Below are 26,788 nucleotides of genomic sequence, written 5' to 3' on the forward strand. Positions count from 1 at the left end.
GTCTTTGACCAACGTCCTTGCAATAATCTTGATGCGCCTTTATATTTTTTTGAAAAAAACTATACAACAAGTTCATCCTTAATGAGATATCTAATTATTTTGATAAGAGGGAGTTCTAGGGTAGAGGAAGAGGCTCTACCTAGGATAGACCAAGGTCTCGATGGGTACAGAACCCTGAAAATTGGGTTCCACTAGCTATAAAACCCTTTATGCATGTGATAGTCCTTGTAGCCTTGAAGGAGTCTATAGAGATGGAGACTCTTCAAGAAGTTTCCACACTGATTGACACCATCATTTAGCATGGGACACAATTATCTTCAACCTTTTGGCCCAAATAATGGTGTTGCACCTAGACCATTTACTTCTAATGTGCCTAGCAGTCACCAATGCATCACCTGGTATAGTGTGTGCTATGGGGTACATAGCATTGCACATGTAGATGGTTCAAGCTCCCATGAGTGCACTTGTTGTGGAGCTAGTTGTTAGGTTGGTGGACTAAATGACATGACGCTCATAGATGACCTAATGGAATATGTCTTTGCTACTCAGGTATGGTGATTTGAATATATAATGATTTATTTATTAAATACTTAAAAAAATTTTCAAATGTAGATATATTTTTAATTATAGGTTGAATTAAACTAATGCAAATATTATGCATTTCAGGGTGTAGCAACAAATTTTGGTAGATCATCAACCATTCCTGCCACAACTCATGCACATGTATCTTCATCAGAGGTAAACACATTCATCCTCCATGTCAAAATAGAATAAGACCTTGAATTCAAATTAATGTTTTATAATTATATTAACTTTCTAATGTATATTTGTGTGGGTTTTGACAGGTGATGGCTATGGACTAGATTTCACAAGTTCATGATGCCACCATTACGACCATTTCAGATGGCCTAAAAAGTTATATGATATTCATCTTTGTACACATCTTATTTATAGTTTGTGTTGAATATGCGGGTATGTGCACAAAGATGGTGTTCAGAAAAGTGGATACCACCCAAAAAAAACATGGAAAAACAAGCAGCGCGTACGCGGTTCTAAAATTTGAAATGACCGCATACGCGCTTAGGTTTGTTGTTCCCGAGCCTAGAGAAGGTAGCACATATGCGGTGCTTTAAGAGAAAGTAGCGTGTATGCGCTACCTCTAGGAAAATGAGCGCGTACGGGCTAATGATCCCAAAAGAACCACGTACGCAGTGCCTGCCAAAAAAAGTTTTTTTAAAAAAAATTGGGTCTTATTTTCCCATGAATAGCATGTTTTTAGTTTGTTTTTTCTTCATTTTCTCTCCTAAACCACGAACGGGGTGCTAGATTTCTCCTCCAGACACTATGGATCAAGGTTAGTTTTTGTTTATTTTTGTTTTTCTTTCCCGTTTGTTCAATTTGTTTTACATTTTGAATTTAATTTCATTAATTTTGATTAGGTTTTTCATTTTTTGTTTCAAAAACCAGATTCTTCTAATCCACAACAAGAACAACCAAATGCATCTCCTGAAAACCTACAAGATACACCCCCAATTCCTTCTTTTGACTGCACACCTGAAACACAGGAGCAATTAATTAATCAGTTAGGACAAAATACGTCTAAAATCAATAGACTAATTGTTAAATTGAAAACATCCAAACTTGAGCATCATCAATCCCTCGCCACTAGCCTAAAAACATTAGCTAGTGGTGCCATAGTTGTTTCCACACAAACTACCAAATGGGGAAGCTTTAGGGATAGGTGTCATCAATTCTATGTCGATGGGCTATCATACGAAGGAGTAAAAAACAAAAATATTAGTAAACAAGAAATATGTGCCCTTTTCATTGATCCTAAAACTAGTCAGTCATTACCTCTTAATGCAAAGAGGTTTCCCATACATTAGTGTACCAATGTGCAGATGAAAAATCTTTTTTGGCAGAGGTGGTGGATGGTCTTTGATGATCCACCTTGTAATAATTATGAGGTGCCATTATATTTTTTGAGAAAAGTATATTGAGTTTGTGCTAAATGTGCACCCAAACTATTTTGACAGGAGAGAGTTCCATGGTAGAGGTGGTGGCTCTACCCAAGATAGACCTGGAGCCCGTAGGCGATTACCCACGGGGAGTCGTCGCCCCCCAACACGCAAACCTAAGGTGCATCAGGTTGTCCCAGTAGAGCTAAAAAAGTCGATGGAGCTACAGACTCTTCAGGCGGCCACAATGTTGACTGGTGCCATCATCCAGCATGGGACATCGTTAGCACACCCTATTATATTGGATGATGATCCATTAGTTGCTCCAGGTGGCGATATAGAGCCCATCTAGCATATGTGTGTCAGTTGCTCGGGGATAGATGATGCAATCGGTGCAGATGGATCCACGTCTCATTTGTGCATGATTTGCGGGAGTAGATGTCAGGCCCGCATGACTGAGGATTTCACGCTGACAGATGAGTTGATGGACATGGTGTTTGCCCATGAGCGACAGACACACGTGTGCTGATTTGAATTCATAGCATTTTATTTATCAGTCACTTTAAATTTGTAATTACATAAATGAATTTTCATTTATACATCGATTTAAATTGAGACAAATAATATGCATTTCAAGATGCAGCAGCGGTATCCCATACTCCTCCCCTAGTTACTACAGCTACAACTTCGATGCTTGAGGTATAAATTTTGTAACATGTTAAAATAGAATAGTACACTTTTAATTCAAAAAATACAAGATATACTAACTATCTTTAATGCTTGGTCCAATTTTTGGTTTGTAGGTGTTGGTGGGGGACCAAATGTCCTAGATTGATGACATCATTCTCTCAGCGATCGATTTTGGCTTACAAGGCTATACGGTATCATATTTTGTACAACCCTTTTTATGTATTGTTTTGATGAAATATGCAAGTCATTTAATTTTAGATTTTTATAATTATGTTTAATTTATTGTCTGTACTAATTTCTCATTGTAATTTTGTTTTTTTATGGTACCCCCTCCACGTCTAGGGCTCGTCCTAAGAAAAAGAATTCCTCGAAGATGCCAAAACGTTGGAAGAAGGTAATTGAACACATTTTTAGTTGTACAATTGTTTGAAAATGTTGAAATCAAGTATTAGTTGGGGTTTGTAGATTGATTAGTGTTTTTTGTCTATTTTACATGTACATCGGCCATTGAGCTATGTGGATTTGTTGAATGCACCTGATTCACCCGTGGATTAAGAGAGGGCAGAGGTATGTATCTCTACTTTATTTTCTTGATTTCATGATTATATGCACGCGTACATGTGAACTTGTGATATATTATAATCTTATAATTTTTTCATACAGGAAATATCCATACCTATTTCATCAATGGTGAACTCTCCTCCATGCACTGGAGAAGCATCTGAGGATCCAATACACTTTTGTTTGATATGTAAAATTAATTATTTTTAACCTACAATACTTATCATTATATTAATTATATTTAATCTTTGAACATTTTTTGTATAGGTAATAGCAACAGTTTCTCCATCGATGGTGAGCCATCCTCAGTCCATTGGAGAAGCATCTCAGGCACAGGTACGTCATTACTCTCTATAATAAAGCTTTTAAGTGTTTTTGATATATTTATGTTAATACATTGTATTAATTGTACATTTAATCTACCATAGACCCCTTCGCGGTCTATTGTGTCTGGTGCAAGAGCACCCTCACGCTCACAATGGTCAAATTTTGTTCGTCATGTGCACAAACCAACGTCGCGAGAGCGTACGAGTGCACAGGTTTACGCTAGGCATGCCCCTGTCGTGCATCCCAAAGCGTCGGAATGTCGAGAGTCATACCTAATGAATACTAAGAGGGGGGGGGGTGAATTAGTATGTCAATAATCACTGCACTAAAACACTTCCACAGTCTAAAGATAAACCGGTAAAACAGTCTAACAGACAGACCGGTTACCACACATGCAAACCAAAATGCGAATAAAGCATTCATCCACAAAAGCAATACAACCATAACACAAGATATTTGACATGGAAACCCAACTGGGAAAAACCACGGTGAGATGGAACTCACAAGTCACTATCTGCAGAATAGAAACCAGACCGGTTAAGGTCTTACAATGTTCTTCACCAGAACAGATCCTGTTAGGAATCTCAATCTCTGTTAGGAGATAAGTCCGATTAAAGACTACCTTGTTAGAGGATTTTAGATTCATAGGTGTGAACCACCTTGTTAGAGGATTTTACAAAGACTTTGAGGCCTACCCGGTTAAGGGCTACAAACTTATCAAAGATGTGAGTAATCAACAAGTGTTTGATCTATCTAATAGCGCAAATTGCTTGGTTAGATCCAGTATTGCTCATAGTTAATGCATTCCAGCATTACTTCAGTCTTCTCACTCTCTCTCAGTTACAACTTGATCTTCTCAGATAAGATCGTTCTTACAACAACTCAACAACCATCTTAAACCCTAGCACGACATTAATCCTTTCAGCAACAACTTAAAACCCTAGACATGATGCCCTTTTAAAGGAATCTGATTTCATGTCGGTCCAATAGGATTACATTACAATTTCCTAGGTTTAATGAATCTAGACATACTCAGTAACACGACACAAAAAGCACCGTCAATGTGTCGGCACCGTCAAACAATCGGTGGATTGGTAACTCGTCTCAAAATGCCGGTTGGTAACTCATCACAGAGTATTACCGGTTCATACAAAATACCGATTGCCGGTTTGACAAAAATGAAGACTGGTAAGAATGTGTAATGCCGCTTTGCTCCCTTGTACCGCTTGGGATCTACAAACCACTTGGAGTTGACATACCGCTTCAGACCAGGAAACACATTCTGCAAAATCACCACTAGTCTAAAGACTAGAATACAACATACCGGTTGGAACAAATCCCGGTTGAGCTCAAGCTCATACATATAAAGGGGATCTCAATACAAGTGTGTGTCCATCAATGACAATCACAACATAAATAAACAAAAATGCCAACAATACCGTACCGGTGCGATCTCTTAAGTGCCCTGAGTCCAAAAAATTGTGAAAATTTAACGGACTATTTTTTCAAATCCAGGACATATATGGTCGACCCATTTGAACCCACGAGGTTGTGTGAGGCTCCTCTACAATGGCCTATCTCATTTTTTGACGACTCGGAGCCATTTTCAATTGGTAGTATTTTTTCACCTGCTGCAAAAACCGTCAGTTGCATGCAATGCAAAGTTGCAGGATTGGTTATAATTGATTCGGCTTGTTGTGTGCACAAACCAACTTTGTGAGTGCATCCGGGTGTGCATTTTTATGCTAGGAATGCCCCTGTCGTGTATCCTAAAGCGTCTGAATGTTGAGAGTCATACTGTACTAGGGCGATTTCTCAAGTGCCCTGAGTCCAAAAAATTGTCAAAATTTGATGCACTGTTTCTTCAAATTCAGGACATATATGGTCGATCCGTTTGAACCCGTGGGGTTGGGTGAGGCTCTTGTACAATGGCCTAGCTTGGTTTTTGACGACTCAGAGCCATTTTCAATTGGTAGCATTTTTCGCTTGCTGCAAAAACCGTTAGTTACATGCAATGCAAAGTTGCAGGATTAGCTAGAATTGATTTGGTTCGTCGTGTACACAAACCAACGTCGCGAGCGCGTCTGGGTGGGCAAGTTTATGCTAGGCATGCCTCTCTCATGCATCCCAAAGCATCGGAATGTCAAGAGTCATACCGTACCAGGGCAATTTCTAAAGTGCTATGAGTCCAAAAAATTGTCAAAATTTGACAGACTGTTTCTTCCAATCCAAGACACATATGGTTGATCCGTTTGAACCTATTTCTTTTTGGTTTTTGATGACTCGGAGCCATTTTCAATTGGTAGTATTTTTTTGCCTGCTCCTCTCATGCATCCCAAAGCATCGTAACGTCAAGAGTCATACCGTACTAGGGCAATCTCTCAAGTGCCCTGAGTCCAAAACATTATAAAAATTTGACGGACTGTTTCTTCAAATCCAGGACAGATATGGTTGATCCGTTTGAGCCTGTGGGGTCGTGTGAGGCTCCTCTACGATGTCATATCTTGATTTTTGATGACTCAGAGCCATTTTCAATTGGTATCTTTTTGTTGCCTACTGCAAAAACCATCAGTTACAGAATTGGCTACAATTGATTCGGTTCGTCGTGTGCACAAACTGACGTCACGAGTGTGTCCGGGTGGACATTTTTATGCTAGGCATGCCCCTGTTGTGCATCCCAAAGTGTCGGAACGTCGAGAGTCATACCCTACCGACGCAATGTAGAAGTTGCTTGACAACTTTTTTGATAATTTTTTTGACAACAATGACAGTTTTTGCTCAAATTGTATCTAGTCTCAATCTATGACCCCTATGACCCAATAATGACTCAAATAATTCTCCATGATTATACAAGAATCAAGAATGCTCATGATTGACCAAGGACACATCACATATACTCAAAACATAGTCATAAAACATTGACACACAAAATAGTCACAAAACATTGTCACATATTACTAAAAAATTTGCCTCTAAATATGATCAATTAAGCTCTTGGCTATTTGATTATACAAAAAAATGACTTACAAATCATCTCATGGGCTTTTATACAAAATTTGGCATTACAATATGTGCGATTCAGCTCATCGCCATTTTAATATACAAAATTTGGCATGTACATATGTACAAATCAGCTCATTGCCATTTAAATATATAAAATTATGCCCCTAAACATGTAAAAATCAGCTCATGGGCATTTATATATACAAAAAATTAATATAGAACAATTTGTCAACGATTTAGACAAAATTCTCAAAATCATTCTACTCTAAACCATAGAATCAATCAAGTGAGCCTTCAGGATCAACTCTAACCCGTATTATGTCAAGTATTGCCTCGTGGTCAGATTCATGAACTTTCCATAAAATCTTGTTATGAGGTCTACCACGATACTTCATCAAATGAATATTTGTTGCAATAACAAGGTTAGAGAAATGAAGAATATGTTTGTGTATTTCAAAGTCCTCAAACAACCAAACATCAGAATTCTTGATAGGGTATCTCCGAAAACATGTTCCTGTCACGACAATAGTCCTTATTGGGTACTCAATACCCTCTCCGTCAATGATTGTGGTTGTCAATTTTCTTTTTGGCTCAACACAAGGACATAAATAGTAATTTGTTCCTTCTTCACTGTTCTCTTCAGCAACAACTGCATACACATGACCTGCATTTTATAAAGTGTTAATTAATACCAAAAATAAAGTATGATGTACAACAAAATGAACCAAAAAGAATACTTGCAAAAAAATTAACTCAAAAAATCACCTGAATCCACTAGGTCAAATACATGGTCAAAATCTACCGATGCCTCCATCTGGCTCAATTGTAGTGCTTTGGGAATTTGATATGAATCAATGGGAACCAACGGTCTACTAGACCATTTGTCAACCCACTCTTGTGATTCACATTCTTCCCACAAACAATACATGCATGAAGAGAAAAAACATACCACCCGTCTCGTATAAATCACTAGTGAACTTGAATTTGAACTCATAAATGAGTGCATGTCACTCGATCCTGCAACTGTACAACAATCTAGATAGTTTTCAATGTTAGATTCAGTGATCAACCAAAAATATCTATAAACTATTGGCGTACCTGGATTACCTAGACCCATCGTAGACTTACACCATCGCACTATTGTTTTTGCATCTATCAACTCAGCACCACCTTCGTACTTCAACTCTTCTCTAGCTAGGGCTCTTTTCACACATGCTCCTGCACCATCGTGCTCTCCCTTACCATGTCCAACCTCAGTGAAATTCCAAAAATGTTGTACACCGTTTGTCATATGCATCTTTGTCAACCAATAAAACATCCTTGCATTCTTGAATTGTGCAGTGCAATTACCTGACCATATTAAGTGTCGGTTGTATCCTATGTTCCTTTCCCTTAAAATATCATAGAAAACTTTAAAGCATCCCTGTACAAACTCCTATGAATGAGTACGATCATCACTTATGTAGAAGTGATACTCTCTTACAACCTTTCTATCCTCCTCTATGCTATCATCTGCATGCATGAATGCCATGTGTACAAAAATAGAAACTTGTGTAGATTGATAAAACATAGATTGCACTTTATTTTGAGGTTGTAGTGTATAATTTTCAGCAAAATCAATGATAGAGACAATGGTGCCAAGAGGAAATGTGTCCTTACAAAACTTGAATTGCTCATCTAACTATCGAGCTCTATGTCTATGCATTATATACTCATAAACTAGTTTCTGTTGAATTTTTTGGCTCAACACAAGGACATAAATAGTAATTTGTTCCTTCTTCATTGTTCTCTTCTACAACAATTGCATACACATGACCTGCATTTTATAAAGTGTTAATTAATACCAAAAATAAAGTATGATGTACAACAAAATGAACCAAAAAGAATACTTGCAAAAAAATTAACTCAAAAAATCACCTGAATCCACTAGGTCAGATACATGGTCAAAATCTACCGATGTCTCCATCTGGCTCAATTGTAGTGCTTTGGGAATTTGATATGAATCAATGGGAACCAACGATCTACAAGACCATTTGTCAACCCACTCTTGTGATTCACATTCTTCCCACAAACAATACATGCATGAAGAGAAAAAACATACCACCTATCTTGTATAAATTACCAGTGAACTTGAATTTGAGCTCATAAATGAGTGCATGTCACTCAATCCTGCAACTGTACAACAATCTAGATAGTTTTCAATGTTAGATTCAGTGATCAACCAAAAATATCTATGAACCATTGACGTACCTAGATTACCTGAACCCATCGTAGACTTACACCATCGCACTATTGTTTCTGCATCTATCAACTCAGCACCACCTTTGTACTTCAATTCTTCTCTAGCTAGGGCTCTTTTCACACATGCTTCTGCACCATCGTGCTCTCCTTTACCATGTCCAGCCTCAATGAAATTCCAAAAATATTGTACACCGCTTGTCATATGCATCCTTGTCAACCAATAAAACATCCTTGCATTCTTGAATTGTGCGGTGCAATTACTTGACCATATTAAGTGTCGGTTGTATCGTATGTTCCTTTCCCTTAAAATATCATAGAAAACTTTAAAGCATCCCTGTACAAACTCCTATGAATGAGAACGATCATCACTTATGTAGAAGTGATACTCTCTTACAACCTTTCTATCCTCCTCTGTGCTATCATCTGCATGCATGAACGCCATGTGTACAAAAATAGAAACTTGTGTAGAGTGATAATACATAGATTGCACTTTATTTTGAAGTTGTAGTGTATAATTTTCAGCGAAATCAACAATAGAGACAATGGTGCCAAGAGGAAATGTGTCCTTACAAAACTTGAATTGCTCATCTAACCATCAAGCTCCATGTCTATGCATTATATATTTATGTTAGTACATTGTATTAATTGTACATTTAATCTACAATAGACCTCTTTCGCGGTACGACCATAACGTGGATCCATTTAAGTATGTCTTTAAGAAAAATCCTAAGAGTGACAAGGAGAGGAGAGCAAAGACATTAGCTTCTAGATCAGCCGATGAGGTAATCTACATTTCAATTGCAAAGGAATTATAGTTAAATGCATAGTTATGTTGTTAATTGTGAACTATTTTCTACAAAAGAATTCTAACTTAGCTTTTGAATTGCGGTTTTGCAACCATCTACAGAGCCGCATACTACATCGAAGAGGCTTGATTTTGATGATCCACCACAAGTTTAGGATCATATAGTGTTAGTTTTGGTCATAGAATGACGAATACATGTAGATATATTCTACATTTTTATTGTATATTGATTTGGATATGGCATATGCCACATTTTTGTATTACTTGTATTGACTTGGCAGACATGCCTTATATGTGTGTGTGTGTGTGTGTGTGTGTGTGTGTGTGTGTGTGTGTGTGGATATTCGATCCAATAAATATGTACTGAGTTCATTATTTTGTATCCGTTGTATTTTGTATCACATACTGCATCGAAGAGGCTTGATTTTGATGATCCACCACAAGTTTAGGATCATATAGTGTTAGTTTTGGTCATAGAATGACGAATACATGTAGATATATTCTACTCTTTTATTGTATATCGATTTGGATATGGCATATGCCACATTTTTGTAATACTTGTATTGACTTGGCAGACATGCCTTATATATATATATATATATATATATATGTCGATATTCGATCCAATAAATATGTATTGAGCTCATTATTTTGTATCCGTTGTATTTTGTGGTTGTGCTTTTATAAATTTAATTGGTCATTTGCTTATGTAATCAACAATATGAATATAAACAACAAAAATATCATTGCAATTGTGGAATATGATTTGATAATTTTTTTAAAATGTTGAATTAACCCTATAAAACTCCTTGTATTCAGTTCATTATTGTGTATTCGTTGTATTTGGTGGCTTCCATTTTATAAATTTAAATGAATATTTGCATATGTAATCAATAATATGAATATAAACAACAATATGTGTTTGGTGCGAGAGCACCCTCACGCTCATAATGGTCATATTTTGTTCATCGTGTGCACAAACCGACGTCGCGAGAGTGTACGGGTGCACAAGTTTACGCTAGGCATGCCCCTGTTGTGCATCCCAAAGTGTCGGAATGTCGAGAGTCATACCGTACCGGTGCGATCTCTTAAGTGCCCTGAGTCCAAATAATTATCAAAATTTGACGGACTATTTTTTCAAATCCAGGACATATATGGTCAACCCGTTTGAACCGGCGAGGTCGTGTGAGGCCCCTCTACAATGGCCTATCTCGGTTTTTGACGACTCGGAGCCATTTTCAATTGGTAGCATTTTTTCGCCTGTTGCAAAAATCGTCAGTTGCATGCAATGCAAAGTTGCAGGATTGGCTATAATTGATTCAGCTCGTTGTGTGCACAAACCAACGTCATGAGTGCGTCTAAGTGTGCATTTTTATGCTAGGCATGCCCCTTTCGTGTATCCCAAAGTATCTGAATGTTGAGTCATACTGTACCAGGGCGATCTCTCAAGTGCCCTGAGTCCAAAAAACTGTCAAAATTTGATGGACTGTTTCTTCAAATTCAGGACACATATGGTCGATCCGTTTGAACCTGTGGGGTCGAGTGAGGCTCCTTTACAATGAACTAGCTTGGTTTTTGACAACTCCGAGCCATTTTCAATTGGTAGCATTTTTTGCTTGCTGCAAAAATCGTTAGTTACATGCAATGCAAAGTTGCAGGATTGGCTAGAATTGATTTGGTTCGTCATGTATACAAACCAATGTCATGAGCGTGTCTGGGTGGGGAGGTTTACGCTAAGCATGCCCCTCTCATGCATCCCAAAGCGCCAGAACGTCGAGAGTCATACCGTACCGGGGCAATCTCTCAAGTGCTATGAGTCCAAAAAATTATCAAAATTTGACGAACTGTTTCTTCCAATCCAGGACACATATGGTTCATCCATTTGAACCTATTTCTTTTTGGTTTTTGATGACTCGGAGCCATTTTTAATTGGTAGTATTTTTTCACCTGATCCTCTCGTGCATCCCAAAGTGTCGTAACGTCGAGAGTCATACTGTACTGGGGCAATCTCTCAAGTGCCCTGAGTCCAAAAAATTATCAAAATTTGACGGATTGTTTCTTCAAATCCAGGATAGATATGGTCGATCCGTTTGAGCCTGTGGGGTTGTGTGAGGCTCCTCTACGATTTCCTATCTCGGTTTTTGATGACCCGGAGCCATTTTCAATTGGTAGCATTTTGTTGCCTACTGCAAAAACCGTCAGTTGCAGGATTGACTACAATTGATTCGGTTCGTCGTGTGCACAAACTGACGTCACGAGTGCATCCAAGTGGACATTTTTATGCTAGGCATGCCCCTATTGTGCATGCCAAAGTGTCAGAACGTCGAGAGTCATACCCTACCGGCGCAATGTAGAAGTTGCTTGACAACTTTTTTGACAATTTTTTTGACAACAATGACAATTTTTGCTCAAATTGTATCTAGTCTCAATCTATGACCCCTGTGACCCGATAATGACTTAAATAATTCTCCATGATTATACAAGAATCAAGAATTCTCATGATTGACCAAGGACACATCACATATACTCCAAACATAGTCATAAAACATTGACACACAAAATAGTCACAAAACATTATCACATATTACTAAAAAATTTGCCTCTAAATATGATCAAATAAGCTCTTGGCTATTTGGTTATATAAAAAAATGTCTTACAAAACATCTCATGGGCTTTAATACAAAATTTGGCATTACAATATGTGCGATTCAGCTCATCGCCATTTTAATATACAAAATTTGGCATGTACATATGTACAAATCAACTCATTGCCATTTAAATATATAAAATTATGCCCCTAAACATGTAAAAATCAGTTCATGGGCATTTATATATACAAAAAATGAATATAGATCAATTCGTCGACGATTTATACAAAATTCTCAAAATCATTCTACTATGAACCGTAGAATCAATCAAGTGAGCCTTCAGGATCGACTCTAACCCGTATTGTGTCAAGTATTGCCTCGTGGTCAGATTCATGAACTTTCCATAAAATCTTGTTATGAGGTCTACCACGATACTTCATCAAATGAATATTTTTTGCAATAACAAGGCTAGAGAAATGAAGAATATGTTTGTGTGTTTCAAAGTCCTCAAACAACCAAACATCAGAATTCTTGATAAGGTATCTCCGAAAACATGTTCCTGTCACGACAACAGACCCTATTGGGTACTCAATACCCTCTCCGTCAATGATTGTGGTTGTCAATTTTCTTTTTGGCTCAACACAAGGACATAAATAGTAATTTGTTCCTTCTTCATTGTTCTCTTCAGCAACAACTGCATACACATGACCTGCATTTTATAAAGTGTTAATTAATACCAAAAATAAAGTATGATGTACAACAAAATGAACCAAAAAGAATACTTGCAAAAAAATTAACTCAAAAAATCACCTGAATCCACTAGGTCAGATACATGGTCAAAATCTACCGATGTCTCCATCTAGCTCAATTGTAGTGCTTTGGGAATTTGATATGAATCAATGGGAACCAACGGTCTACAAGACCATTTGTCAACCGACTCTTGTGATTCACATTCTTCCCACAAACAATACATGCATGAAGAGCAAAGACATACCACCTATCTCGTATAAATTACCAGTGAACTTGAATTTGAACTCATAAATGAGTGCATGTCACTCGATCCTGCAACTATACAACAATCTAGATAGTTTTCAATGTTAGATTCAGTGATCAGCCAAAAATATCTATGAACCATTGACGTACTTGGATTACCTGGACCCATCGTAGACTTACACCATTGCACTATTGTTTCTGCATCTATCAACTCAGCACCACCTTCATACTTCAATTCTTCTCTAGCTAGGGCTCTTTTCACACATGCAACTGCACCATAGTGCTCTCCCTTACCATGTCCAGCCTCAGTGAAATTCCAAAAATGTTGGACACTGCTTGTCATATGCATCCTTGTCAACCAATAAAACATCCTTGCATTCTTGAATTGTGCGGTGCAATTACCTGACCATATTAAGTGTTGGTTGTATCGTATGTTCCTTTCCCTTAAAATATCATAGAAAACTTTAAAGCATCCTTGTACAAACTCCTATGAATGAGTACGATCATCACTTATGTAGAAGTGATACTCTCTTACAACCTTTCTATCCTCCTCTGTGCTATCATCTGCATGCATGAATGCCATGTGTACAAAAATAGAAACTTGTGTAGAGTGATAATACATATATTGCACTTTATTTTGAGGTTGAAGTGTATAATTTTCGGCAAAATCAACGATAGAGACAATGGTGCCAAGAGGAAATATATCCTTACAAAACTTGAATTGCTCATCTAACCATCGAGCTCTATGTCTATGCATTATATACTCATAAACTAGTTTCTCTTGAATTTTTTTCATAAATTTAGCTACACATATATCATTTTTCAGTAGCTCACATATCTTCAAATCTTTTTCATCTTTAACTCCATATGTGACTGTCTTGTATTTTCCGAAAGAAACTAGTTTCGTACCAATTTCTTTTGTGCTCTCCAAATGTACGCATCTTGGTAAATGTTGTGAAAGGAAATACAAGAGCAAGGAAAGAATAATAAAATCCAAGTAAGTTTATTGATAAAGTAAATGTTACCAAGAGAAATGCCTTATTACAATTACCTCATTGTATAGGTTCTCACAAGGGGTTTTTCTTTGTTTTTCCCCTTTCAAAAGTTCTTACAATGAGGTTTATGTTGTTGATTATTTTGATTATTTTGATTCATGGGCTTTTTACCATTTTGTTTCTTAAAACAATTATTAGTAATATGTCCATCTTTCCCACAATATGTGCAATGGGGTCTTGTTTGAGAATTATTCCTTTGATTATTGTACGTATTATTATGATTATTATTATGAGAATTGTTATGATAGGATTTAGAATGAGATTGATAATTAGAAGATTTGTGATTATTATTATGATTATTATTATGATTATGATTATGATTATTATTATTGGATCTAAAATTATTATTATGATTTTGATTTTTAGACACAAAAGCATGTTCACTATTTTTAAGAGTACCAAATTGAATTAATTTAGCTTCCTCTTGACACAATAAATTACGAAAAATATCATAAGTTAATTGAGTAGCTAAGCTAGGAATAGCAAGTTGAGCATGAATATTCGTAATAAATTGTTGAAATTGACGAGGAAGACATTTTTTAAGAATAAGACGAATTAAACGTAAATCAGCTAGAGTAACTCCTAAACCAGTTAATTGACTATTAACAGAATCAAACTTTAATAAGAATTCATCCATAGTTTTAAAATCTGTATACCTGAGATTTTCAAGTTGATCTTGAAGCTGAATTTTTCGGGATTCATTTGAGCTATCATAAGTTGTTTTTAAAATTTCCCAAGCTTCATACACTTTTGTACAATTTCCAATTAGAACATACAAATCAGGAACCATTGAAATACCAATTAAACCAAGTGCTTCCTCATTTTGAGTCTTCCATCTATCTTGGTCGGCTTGAAGAGCAGTTGTAATGGGCTCAAAGGTTTTATCAGTTGCAACATTCAAAAGATGCTTGAAACAAAAAATAAAAGAAATATGTGTTTTCCATGAATGATAATTAGAACTATTTAATTTGATTTCCAGAATTAAAGTAGACATGATAGCAAAATAATGGTTAGTAAAAGAAATTCCCTTTGAGTAAAAAACGAAAATTAACCTCCTTGATTAAAAATTTCAATAACAATTTCTTTAAATTTTTATGAAAAAAACTTTCAAATCTTAAAAAACTTTATATTTTTTTTAGAAACTTTTATAGAAAAAAGTTTGAATTTATATATATATTATTAAAAAAAAAATAAAAAATTAGTTTTATTTAGAAAAAGTTTATTTTATTAAAAAACTTTAAAACTTTGAATAATAAAAGAAAACTTTACTTATATCCTAAATAAAGTAAACTTTATAACTTATTTTAAATAAATTTTTTAATATAACTTTATACATGAGATTAAGAAAATGAAGTTTAAAGTTTTATAAAAGAGCAATAAACGATGCTTTTAGAGAAAGGAATTAAACGTAAGCAATGAAATGATAAAGGGCGGAGGCGTTAAAACACAGATTGCAAGAAAACCAGAACAAAATAAAATGCAGACTGAGGGAAGGTAATAACAGTAAAATCAGAGAGAAAACGTGACAAACAAAGAATCTACATAGACTAAATGATGATATATATCAAGAACATGCAGAGACGTTACACGAAGCAGGTAGAAGAGAATATATTTTTAAATTTGATTTTTTATTTTTTTGCTACAGACTGAGGGCAGGTAATAACAGAGATCTAATAAAAGTGATTCTAAAATTGAAACTAGAGATCTTTGTTATTAAAGTCTGCACAAGAAGCAGTTAGAAAACACAGAGTTTGAAGTAAATGAAATAGATAGATTCAGATTTAAAAAGGAATAAATTTAGATTTAATAGAATTATTTCAAACAGATTTAAACAGAAAGATGAAAGTTTTAACAAAAGATTGAAATAATATAAAAAACAAAATTACTACAGCAGAGAAACATAAATAGTTTTTTTTATTAATCTACAAACAGAAATTGTTAGAAAATACATCTAATAATCTGCAGGAAATGTTAGAGAGAAAAAAGAAAAACTAAAATATATCTCTGAATCAAACATAAATTGTTATAAAATACATCTAATAATCTATAGGAAATGTTAGAGAGAAAAAAAAAACTAAAATATATCTCCGAATCAAACAGAAACTGTTATAAAATACATCCAATAATCTGTAGGAAATGTTAGAGAGAAAAGAAAAAACTAAAATATATCTTTGAATCAAACAGAAATAGATAGAAAAGAAAAATAAACCAATAATAATCTGCAAGTGAAATAAAATGTTAGAATCTCCAAATAAACAGAGAAGCAACTGAATAATGCAAAATGTTTTGGCGGCAAGCCCTCCAAACTGATAAATATAAATTATAGAATGCAGGAAAAGAGGTTAGAAATGGAGTTTTGGTGGCAAGCCTTCCAAAACCACAACTTCAAACCAGAAAGAAGAAACTTTGGTGGCAAGCCTTCCAAAGCCACAACTTTAAACCAGAAAGAAGAAACTTTGGCGGCAAGCCTTCCAAAGCTTATTTAAAAATAAAGAATCTAAGAAGATTGAACCTGCAGGCAAACTTGTTAACAAGTTTGAAAAAAAATTTAAAATCTGAAACCAAAACCTGCACAATAGAAAATATTAGAGAAATAATTTCTCCTCTCAAGAATGCCTCCAAGAAGGTGAACTCCACAGAATGGTAACCTTCATCAATGTCAACTTAAAACAAGGATTAGAAACCTGCTCTGATACCATGAAAGGAAATACAAGAGCAAGGAAAGAATAATAAAATCCAAGTAAGTTTATTGATAAAGTAAATGTTACCAAGAGAAATGCAAAAAAACTTGGAGCAATCACCCAAATGTGAAGAAGGAGGCACAAGAACTTTTGAAAGAGGAAAAGCAAAGAAAAACCTCTTGTGATATTATGAATGAGGCAATGCCTAAAATGAGAGAGAGAGAGAGAGAGAGAGAGAGAGAGAGAGAGAGAGAGAGAGAGAGAGAAGCTCTTTACAATAATTTTATTAAGAAGAAATGAGAGAGGAGACATCTCTTAAATAGAGACGAGGAGAGGGTTACAAAGTAACTCCCAAATCTATGAATGCCACCATTCATAAAATGTGTGTGCCATGTGTCCACATCCTCTTATGGAGGAAATCTAATATTCCTTAATAAAGGAAAATAAAAGAAATGACTTGTCCTCACACATGTACTAGAGGACAAATTACATGTACTAGAGGACAAATTACATGTAGGAATTTCAAAGGAATATCCTAAACTAAATACAAATAAACCTAAGCCAAGTAAAGATTAAATATTCTAACACGTTGAAAATCACCACATATAGCACAAGAACCTTCTAAACAAAGCATCTTATAATAAATGTAACCATCATGTCTATTACATAGTACACTTGAAATAAATTCTCTTACCAACTTAGGAGGTGCTTGTATATTGCATTCCTGCAAAACATCGTTAGTGTGCAAAGTAGAACAAATATGACAAAAAATATCATAGTGAATGGAAAATTCAATATGCATCCTACAACAACACGTGGTGTGTACATGATTAATCTTAATATAAAAAAGTTTTGCCATTTCAAAAAATCTTTGAGAAATTCTTGTTTGAGGAAATTTTTGAAGGAATCTTTCATTAAATTTAGTTTGAGTCATATCCAAATAGTGTTTGGCATGTAGCTCACGATTTGTAGACCCAATTCACCTTCTAACAAAATCTCTTTGGTTGGGCAAAACTCTTGTGTTGTCATGCCAAAAAATTTCAATTAATGTTCTTAGTGCATCAACAACAACCTTTTCTTTGCGTGGTAGTCTACCCGAGAATGCCCAAAGAGAATTATTGTTAGGTTCCTCTATTTTTTCCCACCTCTTTAATGCTTTACTTAATGTTGTTCTACTAACGTTTAATGACTTACTTGTTTTTCTTATCAAACGATCTTTTTTTATTTTCTTGCTCATTATGGTTTATGTAATGACACGTTGAGTAGCATTAGAATCTTTAGTACGTGATTTTGAACCAATAGCTTGATATGCATCAAATAGATTTCTCACAATAGTTCTTTTACTGTTACTTTCAGATGATCTTAGGCCTAGAATTTTCATTGTCTCTCTAAAATTCAAATTTTTAATCATTTGAACTTAATTGACATCTTGCAGTTTGGTTTAAGTTTTCAAAATAGTTTTGCCATATTCTTTTAACCATTCTCCTATAAGTTCGTTCATTCATTTTATTGGGCATTGGCTTCAATATATTCTCATCAATGTCAATTAGATACTTTGGTTTCCTACGAATGATTCTAGGTGTTAACATCGGTGCATTATGTACATTTAATTCATCAAATGGAGAAGGTGCATGTTCATCATTTAATTGATTATTCAATGCGGTATCTTCTTCAATTGCATTAGGTTCATATGGTAAATCAAATGTCTCTTCTTCAATTGCATTAGGTGCATTATGTTCATTTGGTAAATCGAATTGAGATGTTGAGGATGACATACCTTCTTCTCCCATTGTTCTTATGTCACGTAATTTCTTCATACGCGACCTTTGTCTTTCCTTTTCAACCTCTTGTTGTTCCATCGTTCCTCGCTTGTTCTTTCCCATGGTTGATATCAGTTGTCCTAAATAGAATCATATTACATATATATGTAAACAAAAGTTCATAAACAAACAAATAACCATAAATATGCATCTTATCACTATTTTTTGGAATCAAACTATTAAACAATCACAATACTATTGACAAAACTAATAAGAACAACAATTCAATTATTTGAAATCATGCAAAAACAAAAAAATCACTTACTTCTATGTATAAAACAGTGATAGAAGTGCAGACACAATTCCAGTGGGGCCTTCAACGACCTCAAAAACTTCTTTTGAGGTTGTTGAGGCTTTTGGGAAACTAAAACTATGTCTATGTATTGCGTACGTGCTAAATTAATAACTGTGTGCACGTTGTTAGTCCATAAAATGTTGGCAAGCCCAATGATATTTTTTTCCCATTATGTACTAATAAGTAGCTTTTACGTGCTCCTAAGCCTAAAAAATGTTATTGCAGGGTAGCGAATAATGGGCTTAGTACCCCGTACGCGCTTACAAGTAATAAGTACCGCGTACGCGCTCCTATACCTTAAAAAAGATATGCCAGGGCAGTGAACTAATAGGTTCAGTACCCTGTACACGCTATTAGTATTAGAAAAAATGTGAATGAAAAGGGAGGGAGGGAGGGAGAGAGAGCGAGAGAGAGAGAGAGGAGGGGGGGTGGAAGGGAAGGAGAGAGAGAGGGAGAGAGAGAGAGGGAGAGAGAGAGAGAGGGAGGGAAGGTAGAGAGAGGTAGAGGGAGGGAGAGAGGGAGAGAAGAGGGGGGGAGGGAGAGAAGAAGGGGTATGGAGGAAGGGAGAGGGAGAGTAGGGGGAAGGGAGAGAGAGAGAGAGAGAGAGAGAGAGGAGAGTAGGGGGGAGGGAGAGAGGAGGGGGGCGGAAGGGAAGGATGGAGAGAGGGAGAGAAGAAGAAGGGGGGAGGGAGAGGAAGAGGGAAGGAGGGAGAGGGAAAGAGAAAGGAGGGGAGGAGGGAGAGGAAGAGAGAGAGAGGGAAGGAGGGAGAGGGAGAGAGAGAGAGAGATGGAGAGAGAGAGAGGGGGGAGGGAAGGTAGAGAGAGTGAGAGAGGTAGAGGGAGGGAGAGAGGGAGAGAAGAGGGGGGAGGGAGGGAGAGAAGGAGTATGGAGGAAGGGATAGGGAGAGTAGGAGGGAGGGAGAGAGGAGGAGGGAAGGAGGGAGAGGGAGAGAGGGAGAGAGAGAGGGGGGAGGGAGAGAGGAGGAGGGAAGGAGGAAGAGGGAGAGATGGAGAGAGAGAGGGGGGAGTGAGGGAGAGGGAGGGAGAGAGAGAGAGGGAGAGTAGAGAGAGTGAGAGAGGAGGGAGAGGAAGGGAGAGGGAGAGAGAGAGAGGGGGGGGAGAGTAGGGGGAGTGAGAGAGAAGGAGGGAAGGAGGGAGAGGGAGAGAGGGAGAGAGAGAGGGGGAGGGAGGGAGAGGTAGAGAGAGGGAGGGAGGGAAAGAGAGAGAGAGAAGGGGGGGGAGGGGGAGGGAGAGGGAGAGAGGGAGAGAAGGAGGGGGGAGGGAGAGGAAGGTAGATCGAATCTAGGACATAATATGACCCTTAGAACACAATATGACCCCTAACAACATCTAAGGGGTCATGGGGTTTCCTAAGGGGTCATATGACACTATATTATCCCTTAGCACACCATAGGACCTATAACGACACCAAATAGTGTCATAAGGGGTCATAGAACACCATATGACCCTTTAGAACACCCTATGGTATTGTTATGGGTCATTGGTGTCCCGAAGGGTCATATGGCATCCTATGACCCCTTAGGATACCATATGGTGTTGTTATGGGTTGTATGGTGTCTTAAGGGGTCATATGGTGTCCTAAGGGGTCACAAGACACCATATGACCTCTTAGGAAACAATACGACCTCTAATGACACCTAAGGGGTCATATGGTGGGCTAATAAAATGATATATTAAAGTTAAAGTTATGAATAGAACATCATACAATAGAACATCAGTAGTTTAGTTTTGATATAGCTAAGTTAGACCATTGTCAGCATAAGAGAGATTCCAAGTGAACAAACAACAAGGCTTTGCTAAAAAGCAAGTGTAAGAGCTTGACCTAACCCTAAGAGTATTGCCTAAGTTCTAAAATATATGATGCTATTAAATTTGCAAGGCTATAGGACTGATCTCAATTGTGACTATAGGAATTACAGAAGAAGAGAAAGATGGAGGGAGAGAAGAAGAGAAAGAGGGATGGGGTATGGAGGAAGGGAGAAGGGGAGAGAGCGAGAGAGAGAGGGATGGGGTATGGAGGAAGGGAGAAAGGGAGAGAGAGAGAGAGAGGGAGAGGGAGAGAGGGAGGGAGAGAAGAAGGAGGGGGGAGGGAGCAGAAGAGAGATCGAATCCAGGACACAATATGACCCTTAGAACACAATATGACCCCTAACAACATCTAAGGGGTCATAGGGTGTCCTAAGGGGTCATATGACACTATATTATCCCTTAGCACACCATAGGACCTATAAAGACACCAAATAGTGTCCTAAGGGGTCATAGAACACCATATGACCCTTTAGAACACCACATGGTGTTGTTATGGGTCATTGATGTCCCGAGGGGTCATATGACATCCTACGACCCCTTAGGACACCATATGGTGTTGTTATGGGTCGTATGCTGTCTTAAGAGGTCATATGGTGTCCTAAGGGGTCACAGGACACCATATGACCTCTTAGGAAACAATATGACCTCTAATGACACCTAAGGGGTCATATGGTGGGCTAATAAAATGATATATTAAATTTAAAGTTATGAATAGAAAATCATACAATAGAACATCGGTAGTTTAGTTTTGATATAGCTAAGGTAGACCATTGCTAGCATAAGAGAGACTCCAAGTGAACAAACAATGAGGCTTCGCTAAAAATCAAGTGTAAGAGCTTGACCTAACCCTAAGAGTACTGCCTAAGTTCTAAAACATATGATGCTATTAAATTTGCAAGGTTATAGGAGTGATCTCGATTGTGACTATAGGAATTACACACTTGATTTCTTTCATGGGTATGTACCATTCCAAGCCTTTTGACAAGTGATGATCATCATATACTACCACTGCCATGCATACAACAAACTTTAATTTCTTTAGGTGACAGGCATTGTGTAACAACATGGGAACTCTTGCATACCCACCACTATCATTCTCCAGGACATCATTTGTGTTACTCTCCCTCTTTCTCTTCCTACCGGTTGTTTCCTTCTGAAAAACATATTGTAGGTACTCTAACTCATCATGTTGCTTTCTTGACACTATTTTCCACATCTGCTCAGCTCATTAAAAACACATTCGAGAAGAATATTGTTGCAGGTTTCCTTGTTTGTCACGGTAATGCACCCGTGGTTCAATTTCAAACCCTATTCCTCCTATTCAATATACACACACAAATCCATCAGTCAATTTTCTTAGGAGAGCATACATGATAAAAATCAAAGAGGAAGTTGCAGACAAGAAATAAATTCACTTACTTCTATAGAAGTGCAGACACAGTTGCAGTGGGGTATGGATGGAGGGAGGGAGAGAAGAAGAGAAAGAGGGATGGGGTATGGAGGAAGGGAGAAGGGTAGAGAGGGAGGGATGGGATATGGAGGGAGAGAGAGAGAGAGAGAGAGAGAGAGAGAGAGAGAGAGAGAGAGAGAGAGAGAGAGAGACCTTGTATGCATTTGAGAGGGGGAGACAATACACTTATATGTGTATATATATACTTAATATATTATATATTATTATATACATACATATATATATATTATATAATATATGTATATACACATATTATATATACAATATCATATTATACACACACCCAAAATTTAAACAATAGTGCGTACGCGCTGTTTATAGTAAAAAGAGTGTGTACGCGCTTCTTATACCATAAGTACCCCATACACGCCTTTGGCTGTTTAGGCTTGGAAATAGGCCTGGATGACAAAGCTACGGTTTGGAAGTTTGATTTCCCTCCATTTCTCTCATTTTTGACGTATTTTATTTTATCAACTTAGTTTATTGACTTTGTCATCATCAGGTTTACACTTCATAAGTGGGTATTTCTAAAATTGTCACCATATTTTCACCCATCTTTTGAGATTTCTAACCATATAATTTTTTAAAATTTGAACAATAACATATTATTATTGAATTTCTTTTACCAGTGTCTCCATAGTTCTCACAAACATAGGTGCACCATTTTTTTAATAACTTTTGATGTACTTATCCAAATTTAAATTTTTATATATATTATTGTAGTGCACTTAATTATTTACAATTTAAAAAAAAAATTGTATTTTCGATTTGTTTAGTGCAACTTATTCTTTGCGCACGAACGAGTACCTAATTTTCAGGATGTGCTTGATTGGAAAAATCATTAAAAAAAAAATACTCAACAAAAAATTACAAAAAAATACACATATTCTAGTGCTCACTCTTATCTATCTTTCTTCCAAAGGATTTGTTAAAATACTAAATCTAACTATGACTTTTTTGATGATTACAAAAAAATACACATATTCTAGTGCTCACTCTTAACTATCTTTCTTCCAAAGGATTTGTTAAAATACTAAATCTAATTATGACTTTTTTGATGATTACAAAAAAATACACATATTCTAGTGCTCACTCTTAACTATCTTTCTTCCAAAGGATTTGTTAAAATACTAAATCTAACTATGACTTTTTTGATGCGCACGTCAGACACTATGTTATGTTTTTCAGAAAAAATCAAGGTCTTTTTTTTGTGCACGAAGGATTTGACCCCCTTAACCTTACCCAATTTTGAAAATTTTTAGTAGTTTGGAAACTAGATTTAGAGTAATACAATATTTTTCCTTTGATTATCTTCATATCTTGAGTGGATGACTTTCAAATTTTGCCTCCAATTTTAGGTTCACTTGATTTCAGAAAAAAGTGTCCACTTATACCCCCTTTTTGACCACCATCTTTGTGTACTTACCCATGCATCTCATTTGAATTATTATTAGTTCACTTATTGTTAGCAATTTAGCATTATAACAGACAATGAATGATTGTTGACATTTCAATAAAGGATATTGAGAAGGTTGTTGATGATTATGGATACAACTGATTAAGGATGTCTACTGTCTTAACATTATTATTTTGTCATTGATGTCAAGAAATTGATTTTCTAATTCAGTATGATGTTGCCATATCTTGAGAAATATGATTTGAAGAGTATAAAGGTGTTGGTAAAAGACACAAAAAGTTTATGATGGATAAGGGGATGAATAAGGTATTCAATGGGCAACTATTACCGAGTCAGACAATGATGAGATCATGATGTTTAGATTGTTTCGACATCATACATATGTTATAAATTGTAAGGTTAATACTATACTATGTTACCAAGCAAAGAACCTAGTCGGTAAACCCTAAGGTTATCGCTATCGGTTAATGAAGGTGGAATGTCTACCAAGTGAAGTTTAGTATTTACCAAGTTATAACTGAGTTGTAACCGAGCTGTAATAGAATGCATTAAATGTTTACATGCGTTATTTAATGAAGGAAGTTGATGAGCTGGAGTTGCTTAAATGATTGGTATGCCGTAAATAAAGTTTGTTAAGAATCTGTGGCAATGGAAGATCGACAGGAAGATCTACAGTTCAGATTGAACCACAATACCCTAGCACAAGTTCCAAGAAATGTATGCAAGTTCCAAGGCAGGGTAAAACATTTTTAGACCGAAAGATGCATTGAACCTGGTCAAGTTTGAAGATTTGATGGCTATGATTGATCATGGGAAATGTGATCAAGGAGATTAAGCGGTTAGATAATTGTTTATAAATAGGGAACTGTTGATAAAAATTGTATGCGGGCAAGTGTATGCACAGAGATACTACATAGTGATTACCGAGCACTAAAGCTTGAAGACCTGTTTTGAATAATAGAGTATAGAGCCCAGCAGAGGGACAAGATAATTCCTATGACTAGATTGTATAAAGCAAATAAGAATCTGCTTTAGCATTTTTAGATGTGAAGTTGCAGATATGTTTTATTACTGTTATTTTGTGAAGTAACAGAAAATCTCTTAACCGAGTGGACTTAACAGTCTTATTTGTAAAACCCTCTAACAAGGTGACATTCTGATTGAGTGTTTGAAATCCTTTAACAAGGTCACTTCTAACAAGGTGAAGATCCTAACAGATCTGAGGGAAATCCCTTAACCGGGTCACATCTAGCAATGTGTTTGTAATCTTTAACAGGATTTGCTTTTAACCGAGCATACTCTAGAAGAGTATATTTCTTAGTGGGTCTGAAATCCCATAGTGGTTTTTCCCTATTTGGGTTTCCACGTTAAATCTGGTGTTATGAGGTTTATGATGTTTATATGCTTTTGAGTTTGCATGATTAACAGTTTTGGTTATATTACTAAAGTATATGTTACCGAGGTTGAATCTGATGTTTTTATGGAAGATTAAGTTTGTACGATTCACCCCCCCCTCTCATCTTGTTGGCTATTGGATCTGTACTTACATTTAGTATCATAACTATCACTTATATGCTAACATTATATGTTGGTGTATATTAATTATGTTACTCTTTTAGGGTTTGTCATATGTGGCTAAGATTCCTTGTTTGCAAAGGTCATTCTCGAGGACACTTAATCAAATGAAGAAAAATTGAGAACAATTTTAATCAAGATATAATAGTTTCAAGAGCATACATGAGTTATTGTAGCATGGTTTAGATTTTGTTTTTTCAAATGTATTATTATTATACACTTAAGTCTAGATTGATCAAGTCTAACATATAATAAATATTTTTAAAATTTTAAAATAATTAAAAAATACTAAAATAATTATATATAAAATAATATTAAAAATAATTTAAAGTTTAAAAATTATAATTTAGTAATTATTACATCATACATAAAATCTATTCTTTTTTAAGGATAATGATAAGAATAAGTAGAAAAGTAAAACTATAATGATATGATAATTTAATATGGACATTATTTTTTTAGCTTCAAAATGACTTCAATCCCCCTTCCATTCTATGTACTTATCCTTCCTTTATTTAATAAAATTTTCATGGCTTATGTCACTTTTATAATAATAATAATAATAGTTTAGTCTTAATAGTTTTCTTGCTTTGCTAAAGAGTTTAGCAATAATAATATTAATTATTATTATTATTATTATTTAATCTTGAAAGATTTTTTATTTTTCAAAGTGTTTAATAGAAATATTAAAATATAATAACATAAGTATATATAATAATAATTTAGTATAAATTACAATATCATAATATAATCATGATTTAATATCAATTATAATATAATATTATAAAAAAAATTAAGTAGAATAATGAACAAATATGATATAATGTTATTGACCATAAAATAATACTAAATATTCTTCAAACAAATCATTTATATAATGATTTTAAATTTCCCCAATCTATTAAGTTATTATGTCTAGTTTCCACTAGTGTGTGAATACTTTTTACATCATCGATTACTAGATAAAAATAATAAAGAGAAAAAAATGTTGTTCTTGATATATAGGGGTAGCATACCAATAGTTGTTATAGCTAATTTCATGCATCCATAGATTGTAAATGATACATCAAATTTGATGATTCTTTTTTTATTGTCTTCGCATGCAACTTAACTGCTTATAGCTATTGTTTTGGTTTCTGGACAGTAGAATGCACGCTATGGGATCTATTATGTGTGCAAGGGTCAAAAAATACACTTTTCAATGTGTCGCCCAATACTTGCTTAAAGATGACCCAATAATCGTGCAATTAAAATCATCGATACTTATGCACAAATGCCCCAATAGTTGTGTGCTATGGGTACCCATTAAAGTGCTCAAATGGGCCAATTATGGTCCCAAAAAGCTAAAAAATGAGAGCCTATTGGTACATGTGTAATTTATTAATGAGCTTTTAATTATTTGTTTTTTTAGTGTTTTTTAAAGTTAGTAATTGAGAAGGTTGGATGTACAAGGACACCCCGAATCTAGCTCCAAAACC

Source organism: Cryptomeria japonica, chromosome 3, assembly GCF_030272615.1.
Source record: "Cryptomeria japonica chromosome 3, Sugi_1.0, whole genome shotgun sequence".
NCBI classification, from domain to species: Eukaryota; Viridiplantae; Streptophyta; class Pinopsida; order Cupressales; family Cupressaceae; genus Cryptomeria; species Cryptomeria japonica.